A 26,342-nucleotide genomic window follows, 5' to 3' on the forward strand; every position below is an offset into this window, starting at 1 on the left:
ACCACGTGTAACTTTATTGGTATCGAAACGAGTTAAAAGGTTTTGCCAAACCAAACAATATTTGTCAGGTTATAATACTATGACGTATGAATATTATGTGGAAATTAAAGTTGTACAGAACAACTAGAGGACATAGGTACGATTATGCAAAATATTATTTTGGTTAGTCACGTTCTAAAGTTCGGCTCAATTCTCAATAAACAACACGTCTAGGGAGTGGAATTGTGTCGGACACGAGTCATCAACAACCTGACACGCCCGGTTCTACCGGGCGGCCACTCGATGCCGACCGTCTGTGAGTGGGAACTCGGTAGGATCATATATCATATTATATATATTAATTACAGTAAGCCATATTCGCACCTTCCTAAGGAGGAATACATAGTACAGGGTCCTTTGTTTTTTTCTGCATTTATTAATCCCCTAGGTACCATCCTCGTAACCCTTCGATTGCTGTTAAGTCATATCTTATTTCTAAATTTTTCCTACATAACAAGGGTGTTTATCACCCGTTAACATCAAGTAAAAAGTAAGTAAGGTCATTCTCTCAGTTAACGCTTACTAATAGGGACGACTATTTCTATTATGTAAAAATTTGGACTTGACATTACAAAAACGGTTCCACCCTGTGTTAAATAAAACCATTTCAAAACTAATGACTGACCGGGGGACTGATTCAATGTTATTGTCACAGGATTTAGTTGCTGTGCACGGGTCCCCGGGTTCCCTCCGTCTGGAGTGACAGGTATGAGTAGGTTACATTGTCCTTTTGTCTAAATTTCTTTTTGATATTTATCATTATTTTTATTTTAACAGAGGGGTGACTAGACAACCAACATTCACCCACTAAAGACTACTTAAGGTTCACCGAAAAATATAAGTTTTAGTTCGATTAAAACAAGGGGCTCTTTAGGGGCGGATGTTGAATGTACCTCCGCTTCTCCTCACCTCCGTCCCCTGCTCGAGACGGAAGCAGTCCGGGTTGTCAAGTTGACCGACCTGCGTTGTGATTAATATTGTCGCCGTGGAATAAAAACTCACGGCGAAGTCGGTCAATGCACAACCCCACTCCACTCCGTGTTCTAACTTCGTAGACGGAGGAGTCTTACGCAGTGGGGTGTCTTTGGACCGACCTTTCAGCCCGTGATTCCGGCGTACGACCATGGTAGAGTGATAAGTGGTTTAACATACAAACATCTAGGGAAATCATGTAAAAATGTTATGAATGAGCGAGCTGCCTGTGGCAAGATGGCCGCCATGTGGCAACGTCAGTCTCCATTGGCCAGCAGCGCGGGTGAGTCATCTAGTGTTTATATATATCTATGCTGACGACACCCAGCTTTATCTGTAAATCCTATTAAAAACCGTTAGGCTATACACTTATGCTACGTACACACGGTTCCGTTGTTTTGCCGGTGGGCGTGTCTGGCGCTTGGGGTTACAACAACCAATCACATTAATCTCCCTCCCGCCAGCGCGTTTGATTGGCTAGTGCTTGTACTGGCATATGATTTGATTGACTGGTGCTTCCGTCGATGCTTGAAAAGTTGAACTTTTCTCAACTTTCACTGCGAGCAACGCAGGCAAAGCGAAGCAACGGAACCACAATTCAGTTCGGCTAAGCGTGACGTCACTCCATTCAAAGTGAATGGGAAGCGTCTCCGTTGAAACTTCAAACGGAACCGTGTGTAGAAGGCGTTATTAAACATGTCTTGTAGAGAATGATGGTAAAGCCCTTTCAGGTATTTCTAAACAATTTAATGCCCAATACTTTGCTCAAAGCTCCTCACATACTTTGCTGTAAACCTCTTGTAATATTTCAATTTTTCATATATGCATTATGATTAATGTATTTGTATGTCTTTGTCCTTGCTCTTCTTAATTTTTTATAGTACAATTATTTTTAGATTGAATTCCCCAATGGTCCAGATGGTTTCATACTGTAAGGCCGAAGCAGAAGAGCTAGGGTACCATGATTAGAGGTAACCCGTTTGTTAAGAGTACCAAGCGCTATTGCTTGTTTCACAATTAAAACATACCTTGGGAATTAACTGTTGCTTCATGTCCCTCTTATCAGAAACAACCAGCAAAGCCGTGCCAGACTTTTGTTGGCACAAAATACCACCATGCATTAACCATTCCAAGATTGCTCCTCTGAAGTGGTAAAACGTGATTTTACCCTTCATTTGTAGAAGGGATTTTAACACTTTTATAGTTTTACTTGATGGTAGGCCGAATAGTTACATGCCAGCCAAAGGTAATTTAAAAATTAGCCTAAGCTAATTATTTCCTTGCAGGTGATCTCCCTGGCTGTTCTTGTCCAAGCATATGTTTTTCGGCCATTGTTTTTTAGCAGTCTGTCTAACAGTTGAGGTGTACTTGTAAACCACCAGGACCCTGTGATGGGCAGAATGAGGCTATGCTGGATACCCTGTGTTGTGTCGTACTAAGACTGGAGACAGTAAAAACCTACAGCGGGGGCTCAGAGTACAAGGGTTTACTGTACTTCTCTGCATGCCACTATGATACTTGGTCACTAACTGTTGTTACTCACAGTTGCAGTATTGTGTTTTGTCATCTTGTAGCAAGAATAAGGATTGCAGCAAGACCATTGCCAGGCTAAGGTGTAAACTGCTCCATTGGGCCCATAACCCGAACCATGTTATTTCCTTTTTACAAAGGGGCACTTTGCTATGCATTCAACAAGCTACCAAACATAAAATGCAACCACCTACTGTATCACTATAAGCCTATATAAAATCATCCGGAGTGATCCCAAAACGCACAAAAAATAAGCACCGTTGAGGGTGTATCATGGATTTATGCATGAATCAAACAGCAAAAAAGTACATTGCTAAGGCAGGGAAGCATATATACGTAGTCTAAAAACCCAAGTGGCTGCAGCACAAACAGACATAATAAGGCAAAGTATCCACACGTTGTTTGGTGACAACAATGTGCACAAAGGCAACCATTCCGTTGCTATGAAACCCAATGTTTTTACTTTACTATTTGGGTTGTTATAGTCTTCAGTTACCCATCAATAGCTGCTCACCAATTGAAATAGCATTATGTGGGCCTTGTCCTCTGCTATTTCTTAAACAATTCCCTTATGGTAAAAACTTTGTCTTGATCTTTCTTCATGGATAATATGAAGAGTCCACCCAGACTTTCTTGTCCAATTGCACTACGCAAAAGTGTACCTCTTTTTTGTGCTTTTAGAAAGTGCACACAACGACCACCAGAGCCGGCCAGGGGCCCATGCAAAATCAAAATGTGTGTGTGTGTGTGTATATATATATATATATTTATTTATTTGTGGGGCCCCAATGGCATTGACCAGTTCACGCAGTCTTCAAAGTAACCAAGCAACCTACATTAATTTGTCTGTCCAATGACCTTGCTCCCTTTCATGTCATGTGATACCTTGCGTGAAGAGTGAACCGTTTAATCAACCTGTACTGTAGCAGAAGTAAGTTCGGCAGCATTAAAACAATATTTGCACCGGGGCCAATCACGACCTTGTTACGCCACTGACGACCACAGTTGTGACGGGGATCTCCGGAAATATTACAGGCTGTTGTTCCTACTGGATTATCCGTCAAGATCATTTTGGCTCATGATGGATAATGGATATGGCATGCCTACTGATTTAGTACTAAATCATGAATTAACTAAGAACTCAATAATATATTCATTCGTTGTTTCATTTCCATTGTTGTACATTTAAGTGCTCTTCCCAAGGTAATGAAATAAAAAATACCCGATCCTTGGTTTTGATATAACCCCCTGACACACTTAACTCTGTCAAGATCTGTTTCTATCATTACCCTTTTACGTCGTCTTTTAGATGGCGAGTGCCTTTACCTGGACTTTTTGTTGCTATATCCCCTCTGTTGGTCCAGGGAGGGTGTAGACTGTTGTTTGTGTCCTCGGATACACACAGCAGCTTTCACTTTCAAATGCCTTTTCCACCTTTTGCCGGAACACCCTGAGGAAAACATTCTGCAGTGTGGACTGGAATATAAGCTAGAGCAAGTCCATTAATCATTTCATATCTGAGTAGTAGCAGTCACGCTTTCCCCAACAGATCCCAGCATAGTTCTGTAACTAACCAGTGGGAGTAGCTATAGTGCTGTGACAAGGACATGATCCCTCAGCAGCTTCCCATCCTGTCAGCTTTGCCCGTTGTGATTGATGGAGGTGCCACATGCCTTTTACTTTACATGTTATACACAATTTGTGTTCTTTTGGGGTTTTTTCCTTACATTAAACTGGCGATGTCAGGAACAAACTATTTACTATAGATATGGATACCTGCCAGTGTTAGACGGTTAGAATAATAATTTTTTTTTTTTTTTTTACATGCAGGTTTCTGACACAAACGCTTTGTCAGTCACTCACCAACAGTTTAAGGTAATGTCAAGCCTAGGTGGTAATTAAATACTCTCCTGTGTTTCATCATATGGAGAAGTAAAGGCTAGCTCCACTTCCTGTGCACTGCCTTTTTAAATAGCTATTTTCTGACTCACAAGGAGGATTGTTTGTTGGATGCTTTTAAAGAGGTTGTCCTTCTATCCTTAACCTCAGTTTCCGACAGGCTTTTTCATATAGGTACGTTTTTTTTTGTCACTTTTAAATAACCAACAGTGATTTTATTGAACAAAAAGCACATTATAGCAGATTTTTCTAGCCTTATATACAGGAAAGTTATGGATATTAACATCAGCTATAGAAAAGGTAAATCATAGCATGTGGCTGAAAGGCTGACAAGAATTAATTAAAAAAACATTACTGAAACCAGAGTAGAAACTGTGCTTTATGCTGTGTAAACGATACTTTGCATTTAGAAGGCAAGACACCCACATTTCTTCACCTAGGGAAGGTTGGTGGTCTGAATTTGTAATGAGATTTCTGTCTCATTTTACAACTTTAACTTGAAACTGTTGTGGTTCCTGCTTGTACAAGTATTGACATCCAGTGCCCATAGTGGCCATTTAGAGCCTTTTTTTTTAAATCTTCGAGAAGCAAGGAAACAATGTTTGAATGTTTTTTTTTTTTAAATCCTCTGTAGGAGGAAAGGACATCAATGTTTTGCAGCCTATTGACTGATGACGGCTCGAATGCCTGTATTTTTACTAAGCATCAATATACAACTTACAGAACAAGAAGTACAAATCAGCCCAACAAGATGACATTGTATACAAAATCAGTTAAATAAATCAAAGTGCTCTAATTATCTTAGATAAGTATGCTACAAACTGACGAAGAATAAAAGCATGTGACATCTGCCTTGTAAACATTTAACACCGTAACATTAAAATGTACTGCAGAAGAAAAAGGGAAAAAATATATTAAAAAGGATAATGATGACACCATAATTTCAGTACTTGCCACGAATCTCTTTTTTTCAAAGCCTTTTATGTGCCAACAAACATCCTGTATTGCATATACCAAGCTGCATGCAAACACCCTTTAACACATGAAAAAGCTTATGACAACCCAACAAAGACCTTGCTGTTTAAGCAATATGAAACAGCTCGTTCAGCACAACAAGCGTGGGGTTGAAAAAAAAGAAAGTGCTGGCAAAGGCTTCTCCTGCCCTATTAAATCCTTACTGGTGTTCATATATGGATTACTGAACGGCCAAGCGCAGGCCCAGGTGTCGCCCTATTTACATACCAAACAGAAAGAGTCTCAAAATGAGAACAGCAAAAACAAAGAATGACACAAAAAACTGCAAAGACACCAATACTGCAAGAAGTAGATGCAATATGGCTGCACTAAGACACACAAAACAACCACATAAAGATGCTAAACAACTATAGCTCCGAGAGCCCATTATTTTATAATCTGCCCATGTTGGTGTTGGTAGATAACCATGCCAACATGACTGTATCACAGCTTTTTGGGGATAATGTCATTGTTACAAGTGAACTGACAAAAGTGATAACAATACCATCAGCATATTGTGCAGTCACGGAAATCAAGAAGTACAATTTACAGCAAATGTGTATACAAGAATAATTCTGGGACAAAAAAAAAGAAGCAATATCAACAATAAGAAGCACTTGTTGACCACAGCAGCGAGATAGAGATGGCTGTGCTGTTCACCATCATGGAAGTGATTGGAGTCAAATAGATGGTGAATGAGAAACATCAATTCTATGAGGTGGCAGTATTTGGTATCTGTGTATATATATATATATCACTAAGTACCACTCCTTGATGTTCCTTAAATCGCAGTCAAAGACATATTAACATTTGACCGCTATCAAGTCTGAAACTTTTTATTCCTAAACTGTATGGCTGTAATTGCTGCTCTCTGACTCTTTGAGCTATCTCACTAGGGGCCACCACAGGCATTGCATTAATACCATGTACTATTAAATCAAATGCTTATTTTTGTTTTTCTAGGGAGTTGAGCCTAGTGGAAGATGCTCTTGAGCTGCGCCTCTCATTTAAGCCCCTCTTTTTCACTATCACAGTGATGGGGGTGTAGCTGTTCATTTGACCATCAAGTAAAGATTGTGGGGGGTCATGGGATTTAGAAGTTGTCCAAAGGGGGTTAACGGGTTAAGATGTGGCACGTAGCGTTTGCAGTTTGTTTATATGAGGCTGTATGTCACATGAATATGTAAAGCTGTGTCTGTGAGCATCCATTTGGAAAAGGCATGGGTGGGTGAATCTGTATCCTAACGAATGGGCTTTTCCTGTGAAACCGAGCAAGGCTGTCGCTGTTGAGAAATGGAAAGGCAATGCTCATTGAAACAGCTGCAAGTCTAGCTATGAAATAAGAAAGGAGAACTTATGATGTCATTCTGTTCTTCTTCTTTTTTGTAATCATGTAACTTTCATTTGGACTTTGAAATGATACCTGGATTCCTTTTCACAATGTATCCTTTTGAAACAGAAGAAATATTTGTATTTCAAGACACTCCATATTTGTAAAATATCAATAGGCGCGTTCACACCAAGTACCTTTCCCACAAAGGTTCCTGAGAACTACTATTTAGTTGCGTTCACACCAAAAAGTCCCAGGAACTAAATTAGTTCTAGAGAACCTTTTTTACCCCCTTGCAGGGACTCTCGTGGGAGAAAAAGGTTCCTGTGTCTGATTGGCTGGGCGGAATGCAAACCATGCCCCGTCAAACTCCCAAAAACGTTTGTGAAGCCGCCATTTTATTAGCATTATTAGCATTAGCCCAGCGCAGAAACGAAGAGNACTTTTCTGGCTTGTGATTTGGCATAAATTCAATCAGCCTTATTTTAAAGGGGACCTATCATGCAAAATGCACTTTGTGATGTCTTTCATACATCAACATGTGTCCCCGGTGCGTCGGGGAACTCACGCAGCGTCAGAAAATAAATCCCTTTCTCTTTTTCTCCGTACCCAAATCTTTAAAAAACGGGTGTACAACGAGCGGATACAGATTTGCTGCCGATATGTCGTCAAATCGGCAGCGGACCCACAGAAAGTTGCTATCAGAAACAATGCCTGACGTGTTTTGGACGTAATCTTTTCTTTGTTTACATTAGCAAGCCTCGCTAACACTCAGAGCTAACCTGTACTGCAGAGCACATGTGTTTAAAAAGCAGGAAATAAAAAAAGGAACTCACCTTGTGATAAACCCGCTGGAGAAAAAAGCATTTGAGCTCCATACTGTTTCAGAAATAATCCTTGATGTGGTTTAGAACAGGATGGCGTTTTATCACAGCAGAATTTAACTTGATCTCCGGTAGAATTCTGATCAGGCATTAGCTCTGCCTCCTCTTTTTTTTTTTTTAAAGCTAAGGACCCAAAATCTGCAAAAGAGGGGTTTGAGCAGTATGAGGCATGGCTACAATGGGTAAACTGTTTGGTATTTTAAGCAAACTCACAGACATGTTTTTTATAGGTATGGCCCTACAATATATTTTTCCAATATAGCATGATAGGTCCACTTTAAAGTATTGTTTTCCAATTACAAATGTGACGTCTTCCTCTGTCTTTTTTGGTAGCATCTTTAACAAAGTCTAGCTTCCCTCAAAGTCTTCTCTAGTGCTGAAATGTAATTGATGGATAATCGACAGGTCAACAAAATGACAGTTGTGATCTTATTTATTTGATACAGTAATGTAACAATTTGCATCTTTTTTGATAAGGTTTCTAGATTTGCCACATTCTGATTTGTTACTAAATAGTTCCAACACGTAACTCCCTCTAAATCCACACTTTGTTGTTTAGTGTGTAGATTAAACAGACGAGATTAGTGTTTGTTACTCAGTTTGAAAGATGTTTAGACGTGCCAGGCTAGCTGATTCCCTTTGTTTCCACTCTTAATGCTAAGCTAAGCTAAACACCACCACTCTCAGCTCCTCACTTAGATGTGACACTGATTATAATCTTATCATATAACAATCGTAACAAAAGCAAATTGTCATGTTTTCTGAAATGTTGACTACACCTTAAACTAGGGCTGCTCGATTATGGCAAAAATCATAATCTGGATTATTTGGGTCAATAATTGATATCACGATTATTAAAAACGATTATCCATTTACTTTGAAAACATCAATTGATTGGAGAATTTTTTTTTAACAGTATGTTTTTAACAGTTTATTACCCTGAACTTTAAGTAATTAAATTGAAAAAAAAAAAAAAAAAAGTAATAATAATAAAATAATAATCGTTTTATTTCGATTACGTTGTTTTCGTAATCGTTGCAAGCCATAATCGTAATTGCGATTAAAATACGATTGATTGAGCAGCCCTACCTTAAACTCGGATAACCTGAGACAAACATTTGTTATGTTTTTTACTTGTTATAAACAGATTCATCCTAAATGAGGCATGATTAAAATAATAATTTCTCAGCTCTGCTTTCATGTCACTTTCATAGCCATGTTTGTAGAACACAAGTGAGTTTTACAGAGGACATGTGCTCATTTTCAGGTTCATATTTGCATTTTGTGCCTCTACAGGGTGTCCGCAGGGTCTTAAAAAGTATTAAAAGTTGATAAATCAATTTAGTGAAAATTAAGGCTATTAAAAAGTATTAAATGGCATCTTCCAAGGTATTACATTTTGTAGCTTATTTTCAATAAGTATGTAAATTGTCCAAAGAGGTTGTATTCTACAGTCTGCCTGAATGTAATCATTGCGTAGGTGTGTAGTGTGATTCTGTGTAGTTTATTTATGGCATCCCGTTGGATTTGACGTCATCTGAACAGGACATCACACGCTCACTGCTTGATGGCGCGCGAAGGTCTGTTTACGCCGGTTGTTAAACAACATCGTTATGGGGAAATGCAAGTTTGCGTCCAAATGGTTGGAAGATAAGGAGGAAGGACAATCAATACTGTATATAGTAAATGTGAGGTAAAGTGTGTCGCCAATGTAACCGGTTAAAACTCAAAGTGGCGATGAGGTCTTAAAATGTATGGAAAGGGTCTTAAAAAAGGTCTTAAAAGGAATTACATCTGACTTCAGGATTCCTGCATATACCCTGCTCTACTGCAAACCTGCCTAAGGGAAAACCCCAGAAAGCATAATCGGGCCTTTTATAGACATTTGTCATCTATACTCCTTTCTCAAAAGTGTGTGTTGGAAAGCCAGCATTTTGTAGAGTGCCAGCCAGGCAATACCTCTACACACTATCCATCATTATATCTCCTCGCAGCAGTTGATTTCACTTCACCTTCAGCCGTCACCGTCCCATCTGAAAGCCTGAATCCTGACAAATTGAAATGTCTCCCTTCATGTCTCCCTCTCCTCCCTGTGGCAGAGCTCCCTGCAGGTGGAGGGGAGAGGGGAGAGTGGGGGGTGGGGATGGTTTCAGGTTTGTAGGAGAGGATCAGGATTGTTGCTGACATCAAGAGCTGTGAGTCTGGATAATGTGGGCTCCCTTTTGAAGTGTGGATGACTGGTGATCCTGCTACACAGCCTCATTCATCCTGCAGATCTCACACACACACACACACACACACACACACACACACACACTCTTTGTTTTTCTGGAAAGGGGATTGAGTGTGGAGCTGTGGAGGAGTCAGCAGACTGATGGTTCCTTTTAATTTAGCCAGCATGACTTTTCTCCATTTATTTTCCCTCTCTCGGTTTCCCCGTTCTCTCTGTCTTCTCGTTAGATCCCCGAATGAAACAAAGGATTAGAAGGAGATCAGAGAGCCTCCTCTTTTCTCCCTCTTCCATCTTTTTGTCTTAGCTTCTTTCTCTCAAAGTCTTACCTCTCCTTTGTCTCTCAGCTGCTCTCCGCTCATTCCTCCATGTCTCACCTCCTGCTGGGTTTCTCCATCAGTCTCTTTGTCTCTCAATCTCCTACCTACATCATTCTTTCTCTGTTAATCTTTCCCCGCTCAGCCTCTCTTTGTCTTCCTCTGCCTACTTTTCTCATTCTTTCACCCCTACTCTGCTGCTGTTTCTGGCGCGTTCTCTTTGGCCTTTTTATTTGTGCAGTTTCTCCATTTGTCTTCCTGTCTCTTAAAGGACACGCTGGCGATATTGTGTTTTTTGTCATCGTCAACAAGTCTCATGAAAAGAACAAAAGCTGTCGTCTTGTTAGCCTGACAAAGTGATTTAGACTTACAACCTTCAAACTTCTCCCCAAAAAGTCACCTTCATCGAAAAAGAGTGCGACATTATTGAGGGAAATGAATGAATGTCCAGAAGAAGCCACTTTTCAGATGTCCCACAAAAAGACCAAAACCAACTTTAATGTATCTACTGAACGAAGTGTTGTATGTTTCCAAAGTCTGATACAGTATATGTTATTCCTAAATTCCATACAACTCAATTGCTGTCAGAAAACTATTTTTTTTTAAAACACACCCATTAGCCGAACAAAGCTCCAACAAAAGCTGGCAAATCTCTTATCTAACCTTTTTATCTTAAGCTTTCAGTCTTTCTACTAAGAAGTGACCTTCTAACAATCGTAAAGGAAGCAAATGATCTGAAGTGTTTACTATACCTTAAGCTCAGATAAACTGATGAACATTAGTTTTTTTGTACTTGTCATAGACTTGTTACTTACTACATACTTGTTATAGACAGATTTATCAAAACTGTGACATTATTTAAATACAAATGTACAGCTCTACTTTCGTTTCACTTGTCGCTGACGTTGGATAACAAAACCACAGTCATATGCTGTTTAAGGATTTTTTTTAAAGAAATAAAACAATATATTTGTGGGATTTTACATTTTCATTACTGTAGGAACCATCGAGCTTAGAAACAAAGAGCTTCAGACAGGAAGTCAGGAAGTATTGAGAGCTGAACACATTGTTAGTTTTGGTCTTTACCTTGGATTTCCCGACACCAAGGAAAATAAAAAGCACCAGCGGCCTTATCCTTTAATATCTCTGTATCTCTTACTTTCTCTGTTGGGCTCAATCTCTCACCTGTCAGCTCTCCCTCCCTCCCTCCCCTCCCCCTTATATATCTTGTTCTCCCCCCCTCCTCGCCCCCTTCAAAAAGCCTTCACCTGTTAGCCACTATTCCTGCGGGGCACATTTTCTCTGTTTCTTTGTGTTTTCTTCTTTGGTATCAGAGAGCCTCTGCAGTGAAGCATCTGATTCTCCTGACCACATCAGACAGGCCTGCGATGTGTGGGAGACGGGAGGGGATTTTTAAGGGTATTTCTGCAGCGGTAGGGGAGGGGTAGGGAGGTAAATCTGGGGTCAGGTTACTTGTCTCTGAGGAGCAGTAGAGAACAGGGTGATAGAGTTAACACCTTCAGGGTACGCCAGCTATGCTTTCCTTACAGATGGAGCAAAACGCTGCTGCGCTGTCCATGGTCTCTTCCTGGATATTTATCTTCAGGCCAACAGTACTCGCCAAAAGAAATTGAAGTTTGCATGTTTTTAGACTGCGGGGGCTGAATCGGCCAATGTGAGCAAATGACGGCAGATGCTAAAACTGTTGTTACTCTGTGAAATTGCAGTAAATTATAAGACATTGGCGAATGTATTACTTCCTATACTCTTTATGTGTATTGCTCTGTTGTGTGTTTTATTCTTAAAAAGTTGCAATTTTTTAGATTAATACTGTTTCTATCTCTTCAATCTTTATCTTAAGATGTTGATCAAATGCTGGCAGAGGTGGACTGACAAACAGGGATGAGTAAACACGGCAGAGATTTGTTTCTAGGACAGAACATTTTCATCTTATTGGTCATTTCACCACATTGTGAAGGTTTTTAAAGGGGCCCTATTGTGCTTATTTTTTTAAAGTTTCATATTCGCATTTAGTGTCTCTACAGTGAATTGAATTGATTTATTTAAAACAAGGATTAGCCAAAAGGCTAGTTTTCATCGATAGTCCCTTTGCCAGACGGTGATAGACATCCTTAAAGCAATAATAATTTATTTTCTCGAAAAACTTGTAATTCGTACCTCTGTAGCAGTGACACAACTAGTTACAACACNTCCGAATGCGGCCCGCAAATGCAGCCTTCTTTCCCCAGATTTAGAGGATACATCTGATGTACACTCCGCGGTGTACCATATCCCAGGATGCAACGGGTGACAGTGACTAATGAGTTTTAAAAAATATATAAGGCTTGTAACGTCCCATCAACGGCTACAACGGTTTCAGCTGGATTCGTTTTTAAATGTACTCACCCAAATAGTAAACGACATGAAAGAAAAGTAAACCTATTTAATTTGTGTATTTAAATATACGGGCAATTGGAGATTTCTTCTTTATATTACATACATAAAATAATATGAAGTGAAAATATTTCTAAACCCTATATTGTTGGGATTGATTATAAAGCTAATTTATTTATTTAACTGCTTTTGTTATACAAATCTTACTGCAACAATTTTGTTTTGATAGGGAGCAAGGAGCAGACTGCGCAATTTATCCAGATGCGCGGGGAGAATGAAGCCCTCTTCACAGGGGCCTGTTGCAACCTCGGGAAAATAATTTAAACATAACGCCAAAATAAGTACAGCTAGATCTGACTCCATATTGAACAGTTTTGAAAACAGTTTTGAAAACAGTTTGAAAATATTTTGCCTAGTGTCAGAAATTATTACCGGCACTTGTGACTGCAGCTGGTTGCTAGGTGACGGGGGCGGCGAAATGTAGGGGTAAGTGCCGGTGACGTACAAGGACATGCTCCGTAGACCGTCTCATTTCGCAGTCCGCGGAGGACCCAAGCTGGGTCCTCAGGAGGCTGGGTCCTCAGGAGGACCCAGCCTCTGAATTGGGACACAGCTTTTGTGTGTGCTCAGGGTGAGTTTGGCTGTGTTTCGCTGTGTATCGCTCAACAAGGAAACCACACCTCCACGGAGCTCAGCGCGTGTGCTCTGATTGGTGGGACGTTGTGAATCGCGCTGAGCTCCGTGGAGGTGTGGTTTCCTTGTTGAGCGATACACAGCGAAACACAGCCAAACTCACCCTGAGCACACACAAAAGCTGTGTCCCAATTCNGTCGAGTTTCAGCCCCCCCCCGCCGGCAAGCGACAACGCAGGCCACCGTGTGTAGGAGCCGTTAATGCCAGCTAATATATGTAATCCGCATCTAGCCACATTCAGCAAAAGGAGAAAATGACCTCTGGTTTCAGACAGAGGGTGAAAAGAGGTGCTGCAGCACAGGAAGTATGAGGGAAATAAAGAGCTTTTTGAACATTAAAGCATGNTCAACAAGGAAACCACACCTCCACGGAGCTCAGCGCGATTCACAACGTCCCACCAATCAGAGCACACTGCTCACAGGGAGGGTGGGGGCTGGAGCTATTGGAGCTACAACGAGCCGTTAAAGGAAGAGTGAAATTCAGTGAATACACGTAGTTTACAGAGATGATGTATGAGAAACCAACGTGATTTTGGAAAATTGCACAATACAAATCTATTCTACCTCAACAATGGAATTATGATAGGTGAAAATGGCCATGACATGGGTCTTTTAAGACATATGCACAGCTGCAACGAAAGTAACAAACACAATGCAATATCCTTTTCAATTTCAAAGAACACCTAATAATAATAATCCTATCGATATCAATAATGTGCGCCCATGTCACTAGGCTCGCGCGGGCTACATACTGTCATGGTTTCGGAACCTTTTTCTGTGCTTTTGCTGGGAATTTTTCCTGTTTTGTGTGTGTTTGGCAGGGTTGTCGCTCGCTTCCCCGACGTCTGGTCTCAGACCCTAATAAGCAGTGGCGAACCGTATCTATCACAACTGGACCTTCTGTAGACACACACACTATTATTTACCTAAAAAGGCAGGACCCATCTGGAATATTGCAGTTATACCTCGGAAATGTCTATGAGTTCGGTGAATTTGAATAATTATCAAGTTATCGTCATGTAATAAAGAACAGTGACACATTGAAAAGTTTATAGTTTTAGAACTAAACAGTAAACAGTATCTTTATACCTTTTATGAGCAAATACTTGAATTAGTTGATTTCCATTTCATTTCATTTCAAACCTTTATTCAACGAGATTGGTCCCATTGAGATCATAGATCTCTTTTTCAAGGAAGACCTGCAGCATATAGGTTCCACATGAAACATAAAACAATAAAGGACATCATACATTATATTTACAGGATACATACCAATACCAATATTCACTATAATATGCTCTGCAGTCCTTCAGATACACTGCAGGTCCTCTGTTGACTAGGGGCCACACTGAATAACCAACTGAACTGAGCTGAACCCCAAGGGCCCCTAACCCAAACATCTCAGGTTAACTGTAGTGTTGTTTTGAAATGGGAACATAATAACATGATAAGGGCCGGGAACAAGAGCTCAGCTCTATTTTCCAGAATACTTTACTACTCCTTAACAAGATCCTCTTATGCAAGAAAAAAAAGCCAAATTAGAATATACAACAATATATCCATCATTGTATTTGTTTGATTGATTTTCCTGAAGAAATCATCTGAATGGTCCAAAACAAGCCAACATTACCTCAGACACGTCAGCTTATTTAGAGGTTCAAAATGCACTCATAGAGACAGTTACAGGTACATGATACAAAGCAGTAAAGACAATGACAAAGAAAGCAATACATACATTATAATTATAAAATGGATTGTATTAACAGTTACAATTGGAATAATACGACATACACAAATTGATTTGATCCCAAACTAAAGCTGGACGTACAGCACTACATACAGTACAGTGGATGCTGCTGTGACTAACCACTGGCAGAGTTATTGAATCTCCAGCTGCTCAAATGGAGTCAGAGATGCCACTTGTGCAAGATTGCTTGATTCAGAAATGTCTGTTTGAGTTAAGAATAAAATCAAACGTCTTACTAACACGAGACGTCATCTACATCAAATTGACTTCCCCTGGACTCCGTCACTTGAAAGAGTCGGGGCCCGCATCATCCAGGGCCAGGGAGGCCCTTTGTGCATCATGGTACTAGAGAACAAAGAAGGCCAAAACCTTACGCTATTAAAATAGATTCACCAAAACCAATTGTAGTATATTAGCTTGGAAATGACACAGAGGAACTGACGAGGGTTTTTAGTGGCAGATGGAGTTTCCCTACACCATGAAATTTGGATACTTGGCTACTAAGAAAACAATTCTTGCTGGTACGTTGAGCAGCCTTCCTGTTTTCACTGAGAGAGTGACACTGGGGGCGGGGGGGTGTTGTGAAGCCTCTTTAATTGCCTTCGGTCACCCACAACGTTGAACCGGAGCGCCACGCAGCTTAGCAAAGGAGCCGGGCAGAGGGCCTGATAGATATTTTATCGCCCAAGTTAACGGTTAATGAATTCCCAAAGTGAAATCTGTCACTTCAAAAATAAAGAGGAAGGCAAATTAAAGGGAGATAGAGAGAGACAGGGGAAGAAAGGGAGTGGAGAGGGTGACACAGTTTTAAAATGCCCTATCTTTTGGCCATCCCCGGTTTTTGAATGGAATAAAGAAAACTCAGCCTCTTTCTTCTCCTCTTTTCTTCCCCCGCTTCTTTTTCTCTCCCTCCCTTCCTCCTATCTCTCACTCTGCTTTTATGTGCAAAAATTCTCATGAATGATTTATATGTGTCTTGTTATCAGCAGCGATTTCTATAGACCCCAACGCATTCACCAAGATATTTGTGGCGTAATTGTTAATTTTAATGCCATAATGGCTTCAGATGGGAGCCCTGATTAGACATTTATTACACAATTAAATGAAACATACTCAAGAATCACAAAAGCCTTCCGTAATTATTTCAGGCCATTAATAAAATGGGCATTAAATTATATTGGACACAAAAGAGAAGTGAAATAGATTTCCATTAGAGCAATAGAGGCAGAGAGGGGTAATAGATCCTGCCTGAATTCACTCTGAAATTAATTGTTGCCCAGCCTATTTCCACACACAGCGGAATAAATGAATGAGAAAAGAGAGGAAGAGAAGAACGAGTTGCCACCAACTCGTTCTTCTCTTCCTCTCTTTTCTCATTCATTTATTCCGCTGTGTGTGGAAATAGGCTGGGCAACAATTAATTTCAGAGTGAATTCAGGCAGGATNGTAGAATACCTTGGTTGAAGGATATTCTACCCAGAGACCCAGAACAAGATCTCATTGGTTGCTTTCTTTTCTAACACAAAACCACTGAAATGCGTAGTGCATGGTCCGAGAAGGACAAACAAAAAAAAGAGAGAGAAGCTACGCTTTGCTCCCACAATGCAGTTCGGCGAATCGTGACGTCACCCCATTCAAAGTGAATGGGCAGAAGCGTTGAAGCGGCAACGCACGCCGCCGTGTGTAGGGGCCGTAAGGGGCGGGACATCTCTAAGCGGTTGACCAATCACAACAGAGCCAGCCAGCTAACCAATCAGAGCAGACTGGGCTCTGGTTTCAGACAGAGGGTGAAAAGAGGTGCAGCAGCAGAGGCAGTATGAGAGCTTTTTGAACATTAAAGCACAGAGAGGTGTCATAATAGGGCCCCTTTAATAAGGACGTCCTATCATAGATTGATTAGACGGTTTTAAGTCAAAGTCAAAAACAACGAGCGGACAATCTTTCTTTTCTATTGCAGCAGCAGATTATGGTAAAACTGCATTCGTTTAATCCATCAGTTGGTCTATAAATGTCAGAAACTATTGCAAGAACAGGCCAAAACAAGACTTCCGAACCAAAATAGTCAGAAAGCCAACGATTTTCAATTTACAACGACATAAAAACTTCACATTGGAGAAACCGGAACCACAGAATTTATGAGATTTGTTATTGATAATCTAAACCCCTGTAAACCTTCCGTCCTCACCTAATCAACTATTGCACAAATCTTTTCAGCATTAAATTATGTTTTATAAGAGGCTGATATTGCCTTCAACATTAAAACCACACACACACATTCACACACTAGCACACTGTTAAAGGTCACCAGTCAATAACACTAAGTGCTGTGATTTCCTTTCAGCCTCACCACTTCCACAAACTTCTCCTCTTTGACCCGAGTCTTGATGTTTCCAAGAGTGACTTCAGCACCTCTAAGAAACAGCGTGAAGCTTTTTTCCTGTACATAGACAGTGATTATATCGCTCAAATACGGATTGAAGAGCTTTTCCAGTCGAGGAAAAGTGAGAAAGTTGAGACCTGGAGATGCATCTCTTGGTCATTTGAGGCCAGGATGTTTTGCTAACACACACCTGAATAAACAGTTGTGATGATACGTGAAAATACTTGTAAAAACTAGGGTCAACGTTAATGCTCGACATTAATCAGTAAATCTTAAAAACGCAAATGAATCACATTTCGAAGTTTAACCACAACTGCCTTCAATAATTGCACTGCGGATTTTTACCATGAATGTCAGAAAACTGTCAGACTTCATACCAATAATTAAGAAATCATCAAAACTAAGATGAGATGGTATTCTAAAGAAAAAAAACCTCTGATTTCTGTCACCAGTTTGTTATGCATTTCTTTATTTCAATACCACCCCTGTATTTGTTATATCGCTCATATTATTTTTATATGCAACGCGATTAAAAGTTTAGATTGCCGAGTAAAAACACTGGATGAACCTGGCTGATGCATCCACTTTAGTACACAAACATGGCGTCCACCTACCTTTTTCCCAGGGTGCTGAGCGGCGTGCTGAGGCTGAGTGGAGCTCTCGCAGGATTGCGGTTTCGCCCGGTGAGTTTGGTGGCGGACGGTTCCTTCTTCGGGGTCAGGGGCACGCGGGCGGGGCTGGGGCAGGGCTTGATGTTCAGGTCCTTCAGGACGTCGTAGTTGATCTTGGAGGAGATCTTCTTCTGCTCCAGCATCTTCCCGATGGCCTCGTCTGCGGTGCTGGCTGAGATCGGAGGGTGCTTTCTCTTTGGTCCTTTGGGCTGTCGGGATTTGAAGAAAAAACCAAAGAACACATCAGCTGCTGTGAAAGAAGAACCGTTATCATAATGACAAAACATCGGAGATCTAATTGGAGATAAGAAGCCAAATTTCATTTTGATTGAGTAACAGTCTTCTGGCCAAACGTGGAGGGGAGGTGTGCTGTACTGCAGTTTAAATAAATATATTAATTATTTTTATTACTTTAATTTTAAATGTTTATTTTGACTTTAAATGTTTATATACATATTTATTTATTATTTAATATTTTTATTTAATTCAAAAAACGAGCAACTGACACAAAATTTGATTTTCCTCCGGGACATATCAAGTATTCTCATTCTGATTTCAAGGCAACTGGATATATAAAATAAATTGGATGGAGAAAAAAAAGATCATTCATTATGACACAATATTTTTCAAGCAGAATAAAAATCTTATATAATTTAACTATCTGTTTAAAAAGTCCTTTTCCTCCCCAGCTAAAAGATGGATACCACTTCTAAACAATCTCCCACTCTGTCCACAGTTAACCCCTTTACTATGCTAATAACAGAAACATCCACCATCCAGCTAAATTCTGCCTCGCTCTATATTGTTTTCACGACCACTCATTGAAACACATCGTAAAGTCAAGAGAAAGGCCTTGCAGTTGATCCAACTTCAACTTATTCACTCCAATTCCACTCTGCAGACCCGGGTCGAAGGTTATCTCGAAATATATTGTCTTTTTATTAGACCAATTAGGTCGCAGATGGGAAAAGGCTCAACAGAGGAACATCATCTGCAGGCAGCCGAACACATTTCAGTAATCAGCCATTTATCTCAATTAGGGCCGCAGATTGGGGTTATCACCCAGCTTCAGTTATTCCTCATCCACCTTCACCTCGCTGCAAACTCTGCCTACAGATCAGCTCTCTTTACTGGAAACATAAACTTTTAAACACATTTCACGCAACAATGACACGGTGTCTTCCTTCAGGCATTCGACCCCCACAACAGCAGTTAATCAGCTCAGGTTGTTAAGTGTTGGAACCCACGAAAGGAAGCTCACTTTGTCACGCGTGAACCAAAAACGAGAACGTACTTCATTTCATTCATTTATTCACTCATTTGTCAGAGAAATGACAGCGTGCTGCTGGTTGGATCGGCGCTGTCAGGAGGCTGCATGTCTCATTAGATCTCTGCTCCTCTGCTAGTTAAAACCAGCGAACAGATGTTGGGTCTAACAAAGGGCCTGTGCCAAAAACCAGTAATGGGATATGAGAGGGAGCCAGCTTGATGAGACGGACTGCCAGTCTGTCTGTGTTTAGTCTGTCTGATGCTCCGTCTGTCTCACTCTGCATCTGTCCCCCTGTCTGTTTACCTGACTGTACAGGTGTCCATTTGAACTTCTGGAGAGACCACCTCCTAACATCAGATTTTAGAGCGGTGCAGTTTCATGATTAACATGTATTTGTGTTTCCAGCTTTTTTTGTTTTTTTCAGGTGTTTTCAGGTATTTTCTGTTGATTAGTTTGACTTTTCTTTGCCCTTTTTTCAAGTCATTTTCTGTTTAAGTTTTTACGGTTTTTCAAACGTTTATTGACCGTTTTTCATTGTTTGAATAAGGGATGATTTTTTTTTGTTATTAGCATTGCACTGGTTCTTGCCACAAAAAGCAGATGCACATTGGATTTTGGAATATTGCGGAAAATAATATCTGTGGCAAGCACACATTTATGATACCTACACGTTTTGTTCGGCAGGATAATCCCCACATACAGCTAGCAATGGGGGGTCTCAAAGCTCCAAGCAATAAACACTGCACAAATCCTCTGTGGTGTCCATGTTTTTTCCATATAATGACTAACATCTCACAAACTGTAGTCTGAAATAGTCGGGGATCGACACCTGAAGGTGGACAGGCTCAGCCACTACATACTGGACACTAAAACATTTGATTGTTCATCACGACACACCATCGCTCTGCCTCGAATCAGCTTCCTGTCTGTGTCAAGACAAACTTCCTTCCTTATCTCAAAGTTTTGAAAAGTCTGAATGCTGTTACCTTCCTTTCTTTGTAGATCCCCAGCGCCTTCTCCTTCGCTATCTTTGCCTCCTTCTCTGAAAGCAGAAGTAAGAAACAGTCTGAATACACAAACTCAGAGATAACAACATCAACACGACACAGAGGGAAACGCCGTGAGTTCAGCTGCAGATTTAGAATGAAATACTGAGAGGACGGGACATTTTGGGACGATTGTGGTGCTTTGGACAAGAAACAAAAATACCTTTCTGCTCTTTGAGGTAGTCCGAGTTGTCGGCCATCCACAGCGCCGTCTTCACTTTAATTTCAGTGTCACTGAGCAGGTACTGCAGAGAGGAGAGGGAGCGTCAGAGGAGTTCAAGTGGGACATTTGTTGTTGTATATTAGGTCAAATCTCCTAATCTGAGTTGGAGATATCAGCCTGAGGGACATAGTGTTCAAAGGCAGCTCAACAGCAATGTCCAGAAATCAAGAGCAGAATACTAAAGATACTATACTCATGTTATTGCAAGGCGCTTCAGGCAGTTTCTATCAAACTCCATGCATTAGGATTAGGATGCATGTACTCAAGGAGGAGAGGCTTCTCACAGCTGGAGATAAACATGAACGACGTACTCGACTGAGCTGTAACATCAGCTAGGTTAGATATCTACAGATTTTGGATCTACAAAAAAATGCACAGTAACACACAGGTTGATATTTATTTTTCCTTTTTGTAGGTTTGTCCCGCTTCATTTTTATTAGATTAGATTTCGATTTTTATTATTAACTGATTTCACTTTGCTCCATTTTGTGAATCACTTTCTCACATGGCTTTTGAAATGAGTGTTTTAACAAGAGGAATCTTTCTTTTAAAATATCAGATTTTGGAAATGTCCCTTCTAAAAGTAATAAATAATACATTCTTCTCAAGGTACTCCGAAAGATTCGTCTTTGCACTGTGATCACATTTATAACCATACCTCACAACAAATCTGTTACATTTTTGTGATAACCTGCTAATAAACAGACTAACATTATGAATTCAGCACACTAAGAGTTCCACACACTGACAAATGGGATTGTTATTAATACTTTTAAAGCATCTTAATGAAAGGGAGTTTAGATAAACAGTGGAAGGGGGATTCCTGGATGTTGCATTTGAGGAACTTGTGTTTCCTTCAGTGGTGCTCTCTCCTTAAGCAGCAGCTTCTCACCAGCTCTATCTCCGTGTCATCTATCCCACTCAGGTCCAGTTCCCCGCTTTCAGCATCACCATCTGTCACAGACAAAATCAGAACGGACACACTTAGGACATTTGCTGTAATGCACATTTTCACGGCAGCTTCCCCGTCCCAGAGGGGGAGAAACAGGAAACAGCAGCTGGTTAGAGAAAAACATGCAACTCCAACATCCTGCTGCATCTCTTCCTCGTGTAGCATCTTCCATCGAGGGTTAATCAGCAAATAAAAACGCACTGTGACTTCTGATAAGACGTTAATAGGCTTAACTCGCGTTAAAGCCGGTCTACCTTCAACACACTTTCTTTTCAATTACGATACGCTCCCTAGATTGCAGCGCGCTTTATTTGGAAACAGGGGGAGGCTGAAATGGCAATTTGCATTTGTCACGCTGCGACGCCCCGACTGCCGCTTCTACCTGCGACTCTTTGTGATGGCGCTGATTGTAAGAGAGGAACAACAGCTTTTCTAATGTGTTGATAAAAGAAAGAGCTATTTGAAATCCCCATGTGTGCACACAGTTCAATTTTGGAAGAGAAATGTTCAAAGAAAATGTGATTGACTTTGATAAAGGAAACTAAAATTAAGGGAGCTTTGACTGTAGAAGAAAAGCCATCAGTAGACATTTATCAGCTTTCACTCCAAAAGATCCTACGCTTTGATTAGCAGTTTTGGAACAAAGTGCAACTCTTTCCCGGCTGCCTGCAGACATCAGATGGAGAGAAACGTTTTAAAGAGACGCAGGTTTACAGGACTCGTTTAGCTTCTGTCAGCTTTCTGCCTTTGACTCGTTCACAGGGGCCCTCCTTCCTCCAGCTCAAACTCCCAACAGCTTCAAAGACGCGGCACCTGAGAGCAGCTTTCCCCGTTTAATTAGGATACAGGTGCACCGGGGGGGGGGGGGGGGAGAAACACCTCACACAGTAAAGGGTGTGAAGTAACCAAGTGCTGTACTTGTACTTTACTTGAGTATTTACATTTTTTGCACCCAGCTAAAATTCAGGGGTAAATCGTGTACTTTTACTCCTCTACATTTATTGACTACCTTTAGTTACTTTACAGAATTGGATTATTAATGTGAAACATAATCAATACTTAAATAAGACGTTAGTTACACCTGTAGTAAATTCACCTGCGGTATACAAAGTCATTAAAACTAGCTGCACCTTTACCATCTTTGAACACATTAATAATTATTCTCAGAACATATTATATATTATTCTGAAATGGCTCAATCTGCGTAATAGTACTTTTGGTACTTTGATGTTGCCAATTCTTTTGTACTTTTACCTGAGTAACATTTTGAATGCAGGACTTTTACTTTTACTCTACACTTTAGTACTTCTACTTTTTCTTAAATACAAGATCTGAGTTCTTCTCCCACCTCTGCAGAGAGTAAAGGGTGTGTTTCTACAGCAGAGAAAGAGGAGAAGGTGAGGAAGGAGGAGGGGGGGGGGTAATCTAGTCAGGGTTAAGTTAGCAGATTGCAGCTTCCTTAAAGAAGAAGCCGCTGCAGAGGGAAGAGACAGGTCAGCCGCTATCTGTCGGGCGCAGCCCTCTAAGAGCTTCCTCTGCGTGAAGTGTGGGGGAGAGATAAGATGGAGACAAGCCCGGGGAGAGATTGGCAGCTGCGGGAGGCAGAGAGGCAGCGAGACTAAGAGCTGATAACACCCGTCCAACCCCAGAGAGGGAGGAGGAAGGGAGCAATTACAGAGTTATTATTCAGCCCGGCTTTGATATATCTACTCGGGCTAATTTGATCAAATGCATAAAAATTGTTCTTGGTGAGCGTGCAGAAGAATGTGCAGACCTGAGGATCAGAGTCTTATATTGGCAGTCAAAGGTGGAGGTAGACGGGAAGGTAGAGTTGAGTTATCTAATTCTTTGTTGGTGTTTTTTGCATTCTGCACTTTGGAGCGTATAAAATAGATTTGGAAAAGCTCCATTTCTTGTAAGATGCAAGTTGGCTTTGCTTATTGAGGACAGAGGAGAAAAAAACATGCAGAAACACTTTTGGAATCTGTGCAAGTATGTTTTCAACTGGTTTTAGCAAGCCATCATTTCAATCATACTGTTCCACTTGTTCAACTAAATGTCTCGAAACCAGGGGTGTCCAAACTACGGCCCAGAAGCCATTTTGAATCGGCCCTCAGCAAATTCAAAAAGTATAATGATAAGAAAAAAGCCCAATAACTTATTTAAATAACAAGCTTGAAATATACCCCTTCCTATTTCCTCTCATGATAAGCAATCTAAGGCTTCTGTTCTAAGGAATGAGCGGCTAACAAAATAAATGAAACCCTATGGAAAGCTGTGATGTAGGCTGTTGCATCAAGCATTATTTACTTACATTTGATTGATTTTGCTAACTTATAACTTCACTTATGAGAAAATAAACCTAACTTCTAGTGAGTGGCACAGCCCTTCGAATATGTTTCTGTATGTGGCCCTCGGTGAACAACGTTTTGACACCCCTGCTCTAAACTGAACACATTTTCACTTAAAAAGGGGCCCTATTATGCTAATTTTGGAGAGAAACTCAGGGATGTTAGCCTCTGCAGACCATTTACATAAAAAACTATTCAAAGACACTATAGGAAAGGTAAAGTATACATAAAGTATAATAGGTCCTCTTTAAACTAATAATAATGAAGGACTTTCAAATGTGATTTAATCCTCAATGTTTTTATGAAATAACTAAACTAGCTGTTTTCTTGTCATTCATTGTTCTTGTTCATTACCAATTTCTCTCCCTAATGAAACAATATTTGAAGAGACGAGAAGGAAAATTAAATATATTTAAATTCCATCTGAAGGCCTGTCGAGAGATTTCTTTGTAAATTCATCAATAGAAACAGCTACAGGCTTATCACACTTGGCATCACTCTTAATAAGAAGAAGTGGATTACAACATCTCATTAGCAGGATATAAAGTGCAAAGAAATCTTTGAAACTCAAACCGAAGCTCCCTGATGACCTTGTGTTTGCAGAAAAACTACTTTTCCTCTTTCTGTCCACACTGACAGCAGCGCGAGGTATTTCGGCTGCAACTCAGGAACTCACAACTCCAGGTCTGACTGCATATCAATGCAGAAAAAAGTTGTTTTTCTTGTCTTCCAACAGCAACTCTCTCTGGGACGAACCTCCAACCCCATGACCGAGGGAAGAGAAGAGTGATGGGAAAAAATGCACTATGGGAGTTAAATCTTTCAAAAGAAGGAGAGAGGAAAGAAGGAGGAAAAATATGGGAAAGGTTGTGAGCTTAAATTATCATTCCAAGATCTGGAGTTTAAATCATGAATATTCATCCATCGTACTGAATTTGAACATCTGAAATGAGTCATTCTTACTCAGCACTTAAAGGGCCAGTTCTTCAAAATTACAAAATAATCTGTGATCTGTAGCGGTGTCTTTTAATGCAGTTTATTTTTTGTTCATTTAGGACCACAGTTCAAATATTGAGTATTATTCTAACCTGTCATTAAGTTTATCACACTATTACGGCCCCTACACACGGCGGCGTGCGTTGCCGCTTCTGCCCATTCACTTTGAATGGGGTGACGTCTCGATTCGCCAAACTGCATTGTGGGAGCAAAGCGTAGCTTCTCTTGCGGTGCTCGCTGCAAAAGTAGAGCAATGTTCTACTTTTGCCGCCTCTCGACGGAGGTGTCATAAGCCAATCTGAATGTATATGCAGTGCAAGCTCTAGCCAATCATACCGCGTGCTTCGTGTGTCTGGGCGCGCGAGATTCATGTGATTTGGTTGTTGGTCGTCGAGTTTTCATGCCCCTCCCCCGCCTGCAAGCGACAACGAGGCCACCGTGTCGTGGTAGGAGCCGTTAATGCCAGGCTGAGAAATGTAAGGTCCGGCGCGGAGGGCCAGCATTGGAGCGAAAAGGGAGGGTGACTCTAGGCCTCAGACAGAGGTGAAAAAGAGGGCTGCTGCAGCACAGGATGGTATGAGGATAAGTTAAAGGGCGTTTTTGAACATTATAAGGCATGGAGACATGGTCACTGTGTTGACAATGTTGTGTTTATTTAGTTATTATTTGACATTTTCAAGGATGTCTATCACCGTCTGGCAAACTATCGATGAAAACTAGCCTTTTGGCCTAATCCTTGTTTGTAAATAAATCAATTCGTATATTCACTGTAGAAGACACTAAATGCGAGATATGAAACTTTAAAAAAATTAAGCACAATAGGGCCCCTTTAAAAACCTTGCACAATGTGGGTGATAATGACCAATAAGATGAAAATGTTCTGTCGCGTAGAAAGCAAATGCTCTGCTCGTGTTTGACTCATCCTTTGTCAGTCCACCTCTGCCAGCAGTTGATCGAACATCTTAAGGATAAAGAGTTGAAGAGATAGAAACAGTATTAATCACGAAAAAATTGCAACTTTTTAAGAATAAAACCAAAGACAGAGCATACACATTAAAGAGATATAGGAAGTGAATACATTCGCCAATGTCTTATAATTACTGCAATTCCACAGAGCTAACCACCAGTTTAGCATCTGCCGTCATTTGCTCCATTGCCGATTCGAGCCCCGGCAGTCTAAAAAGCATGCAAAGACTTCAATTTCTGTTGGAGTCACTGTCGGTCCATATGAATAGATAAATCCAGAAAGAGACCATGGACAGCGCCAAGCAGCGTTCTTGCCCAGTCTGTAAGCGAAAGATAGCTTGGCGCGTAACCGCTGAAGGTGTTTAACTCATCACCCTGTGCTAGTGCTCCTCAGCCGACCACACGAGTAACCTGGACGCCCAGATTTACCTCCGCCTAC

At 40.7% G+C, this 26,342-nt stretch overlaps 1 protein-coding gene across 1 annotated transcript in view; it reads left to right on the forward strand.

Moving 5' to 3' along the window:
* LOC104965460 (splicing factor, suppressor of white-apricot homolog) overlaps window positions 1-26,342 on the forward strand; it is a 143,459-nt gene that overhangs the window by 1,866 nt on the left and 115,251 nt on the right. The gene's annotated exons all lie outside the window — the stretch shown is intronic.

Source organism: Notothenia coriiceps, unplaced genomic scaffold (assembly GCF_000735185.1).
Source record: "Notothenia coriiceps isolate Sejong01 unplaced genomic scaffold, NC01 NC01_scaffold00037244, whole genome shotgun sequence".
Taxonomy (NCBI): domain Eukaryota; kingdom Metazoa; phylum Chordata; class Actinopteri; order Perciformes; family Nototheniidae; genus Notothenia; species Notothenia coriiceps.